Source organism: Eulemur rufifrons, chromosome 3 (assembly GCF_041146395.1).
Source record: "Eulemur rufifrons isolate Redbay chromosome 3, OSU_ERuf_1, whole genome shotgun sequence".
Lineage (NCBI taxonomy): Eukaryota > Metazoa > Chordata > Mammalia > Primates > Lemuridae > Eulemur > Eulemur rufifrons.
The window spans coordinates 57747959-57752171 of record NC_090985.1 but is presented as its reverse complement, the minus strand read 5'-3'; the positions used below and the strand labels follow the sequence as shown (position 1 = coordinate 57752171).

Here is a 4213-nt window from a genome sequence, read left to right as displayed (position 1 = left end):
TGTAGTAGTGCAATCATATCTCGCTGCAGCTTCAAACTCCGGGGCTCAAGGGGTCTTCCTGCCTCAACCTCCCAAGTAGGTAGGACTACAGGCACGTGCCACCATGCCTGGCTAATTTTTTTTAAAAAATATTTTGTAGAGACAGGACCTCACTATGTTGTTCAGGCTGGTGTTGAACTTCTGGCCTCAAGGGATCCTCCCACCTCGGCTTCCCAGTGTGCTGGGATTACAGGGGTGAACCACTGTGCCCAGCCTTAGGTTTTAATAAAGTGATCTGCCATCAATTTCTTCTTTCAAATGTGCAGGTTCACTCTTGAAAAGCTTGTTATTAAGACATTTTCCTCAACATTTCTGTTTTGCTCACTTCTAGTCCTCTTGCAAATCTTCACATACTTGCTTTCTAATTATAAAAATGCATGTTCGGCCGGGCGCGGTGGCTCAAGCCTGTAATCCTAGCACTCTGGGAGGCCGAGGCGGGTGGATCGCTCGAGGTCAGGAGTTCGAGACCAGCCAGAGCAAGAGCGAGACCCCGTCTCTACTAAAAATAGAAAGAAATTATATGGACAACTAAAATATATATATACAAAAAATTAGCCGGGCATGGTGGCACATGCCTGTAGTCCCAGCTACTTGGGAGGCTGAGGCAGTAGGATCGCTTAAGCCCAGGAGTTTGAGGTTGCTGTGAGCTAGACTGACGCCACGGCACTCACTCTAGCCCGGGCAACAGAGTGAGACTCTGTCTCAAAAAAAAAAAAAAAAAATGCATGTTCATTTAGAAAATTTGGAAATCCCAGAAAAATATAAAATAGAAAAACATCACTAATGATCCCACCGCCTAGAGTCCTATTAACATTCTGCTGTCTACAGTTCCATTTTTTATATACACAGAATTTTAAAAAACATATCTGGAACAGCTGGCTCCCTGCGGCCTCCCCAGACAGCAGTCTGGGTGCAGCGCTGTGCGACATGAGGACCTGCCAATGAAGGCAGAGGTCCCTGAGGATGAGGGTTGGAAGTGCCATGTCTGATGTCACAAAAAGGGCCATGCCACCCCTCCAATAATGTCCCAGCATGCTCAGTTTGTGCTCCAGGAGGGCGAGCCCAGGCTTTTGAGCAAAGGTGTCTCCGTCACCAGGCAGGCAGCTCTGCCTGTCCGCTGATGTGGAGATTTCAGGCCACTGAGCTTTCCCTGGAATGCAGTTTTGTTTTTTCTTTCCATCTCTTATTTCCTTCTCTCCTTTCTCTTGTCGGGCTTGAGGAGCCAGTTTGTGGTTCTTTGTTACGGCAGCCCTAGCATGTTACCTGACACAGACTCTTTCTAGGTGGTTCCAGGATGGGCCCTTCCCTTTCCCTGCCCTGCAGTGGGCATTAATTAGGAACAAGATTGGTATGTGTGCAGTGGAGAGGAAAGAGACATTCTAGACAAGAGAATTAATAGGAGCAGAACAGGCACTGACGGGATGCCACTGCAGTGGGGAGAAAGGGGGTTAGGACAGTAGTGCTAACCAACATTTATCGAGCACCTCCTGGAAAAATGTGGCTCAGAGAAGTTAAACACCATGTCCAAGATTAGCTAAGTGGGGAAGCTATAATTTGAACCCAGGATCACAATGGTTTCTTTTCAACTTTCCAAGCAGAGAATGGAGTTGGTGCTTTAAGGCTCACGCTGATCTTCCCTTGGGGGTGTTTAGCCTGGGGCTGGGTTGGTTTCCTAGGAGTAGCCTGACCTAAAGCAGTTCTTGCCTATTGACCTCCATTCCAGACGTGGCCACTGGGCAGACCCAGTGCTAACCCAGCCAAACCGGAGCAGAGGAGTCAGGGCTAGAGCCAAGTTCTTGCTCCAGTTCTCTCCACAGTGGCTGCTGGCCACTGCAGACCACCCAGGGTGCCTGCACACTGGCCAACAGATGCAGGGAGGTTTGGGCACAGCCACATTTACTCCTATTAAAAAGGATTTGCTACACAGCTGCTTAAGAAAGCCTGAAAACAAAATCAAACAATCTCCCAAAATGTTCAGATTCAGGGAAAAAGGTTGAAACCTTCACCCAAGCAACAGGCCTAGGGAGAAGGAGCCAGCTTGTGGCTCCAGCTTTTTTTTTTTTCCTAGTTCAGACAGTCAGGGACTCAGCTGTCTTGCCTAACCCTGGAGTTTTTATGATCGAACAGCACATGCGTCACTCCAAGAACTGTGCCTATAAATTCTTACAATAGGAATCCCTTTTTTGCCCTTGGAGGCATAGAAGGCAAATAGGTCAACCTTAAACCCAGACAGATCCTTGTGGCTACTAAATTGCAGACTTGGTCATTCTCATAAACACTTCAGTGTGGTGCTCGCTGTGTGCCAGGGATCCTAGTGCTTTGTATGTGCTAATTCGTTCCATCCTGATATTTCCTCCTAACTTGCCCAAAATCACATAGCCAGGAAGTGGTGGGATTAGGGTTTGAAACCCAACCATCCAGAGCTTGTGCTTTGAACCACCATACTATTCTGCCTTTCTTAAAATATTCAGGGAAGAAGATCAGCACTTTACCTGTTTAGCGTTTGTATTAATAATGTCCTCACCATCAAAACCAGGCATCAGATAGCAATTGCCGGCCCTTTGTTCTTTCTACCCTGCTCTGTAGAGCTGCTAAATGCAAAGCTCTAGGCTACCTGCTTGCCCTTCCCTGCTTCCTTCAGCACCTCCCGGAGGGTTTCACCTTCCAGTTGTCGGTTCTACACATAAGATGCTTCAGGGGAGAGGAGTAGATTATCACCATGAAATACCTGCGAGTCCCCAGATTAAGCCATTAATTCCAAAAGGCCTCATGAATTATTTAGACAGTATCATTGCAATTATTAAAACAGTGGTTCATAAGCTTTACTTTGTCTCCATCAGCTCGACCATGGCTCTGGCAGAGTGCGAGGGGGAGGCTGAGGCTGAGGCTGAGGCTGATGCAGTTTGCTTCTGTGTCTGGGTAGACCAGGTAGACACTCCCAAACACCCTGCAGCAGAGCTTCTTTGTTCAAGATCCAGCGAACTGGGACCTGCTCCCTCTTGTTTGTTTTTTTTTCCCCCAATTAGCAATAATCGCATCTCGGGTAAACCTCATTGGCTACCATACTGTCACTGCGCAAAGCTGCTCCCTCTTAATTGTGCAAATATAAGGTACCCATTATGAGGGGGGGGAAGAGTTTACAGGTTTTTTGGCCTTTAAATTCACCCCTTTCAATACCTCTTGACATGCAGAAATGGTCCCTGGTAGAAGGGAATAAATTCACTTGGAGCAGAGCAGCCTCATCAGACAAAAGGGATTGTATTAGTCAGACAATATCATGTAAGTCAAGGTTATGCTGCGGTAACAAACAATCCCTCCAATCACAATGTCTTAAAACCACAAAGGTTTAGTTCTCTCATGATTCCTTGTCGTACTTGCTCCAGAACAAAGGCTGGCTAGCCAGAATATTGCGGGTCACCACAGTAGAGGGACAGAGAGCTCTGGAGGGCCTGTCACTGGCAGTTACACACTCTGGCCCAGGAGTGGACATGTTATTTCCACGCGTGGCCCATTGGCCAGACCTACTGCATGCCCCTGCCCAGCCACAAGGGAGAAATCAAAGCTGCCATGTGTCTGAAAAGCAGAGTCTGAAATATCTGAGGGACTCAGCCATATGACCTCTATAGGGGTGGGGACCCAGGCCCCCTTTCTGCTTGAAAATCATTATTACAGTCACACTGACTAAGAACAGCATGGACGTGATGAATAGTATGAGAAGTCATCATGGCCAGGTATAACTCCAACCAGCAAGGCTGACTAGAGCCTTGATTGAATTTACCTGGTTGAACTAAATTAAAATTTGGGATGAGAATATATAATCCCTTAGAAAAATCAAACTGAACAGACCTAAACATGGATAACAAAAGACCATCGTGATGCCTATTCCATTAATGATATTGTGATCAGAAAGAGGATCCTGAATCTGATTTATGTCCAAGGCAGGAGGACAAGCTTATCTTTTGGGATAATTAGACAGAAAAGGGATTGTCACAAATAATGCTTATAAGTATGTAATGAAGGAAAACTTTGCTGAGGATAAAGAATATTCCTCTATTCTTTAAGAAATACCTGAGTGCAGAATTGGAAATTATGTCTCCCTATTGGCTGGACATTACACATTGTGCTGCGTATGATGTCACTTCATGACATGGGATAAAGGGGTGGGGGTACACTT

General features: G+C 46.3%; 1 pseudogene; it reads right to left on the bottom strand.

Moving 5' to 3' along the window:
* Nucleotides 1-3057: 3057 nt before the first annotated feature.
* On the bottom strand, nt 3058-3122 carry LOC138382034 (U4 spliceosomal RNA; annotated as a pseudogene).
* Nucleotides 3123-4213: the final 1091 nt, after the last annotated feature.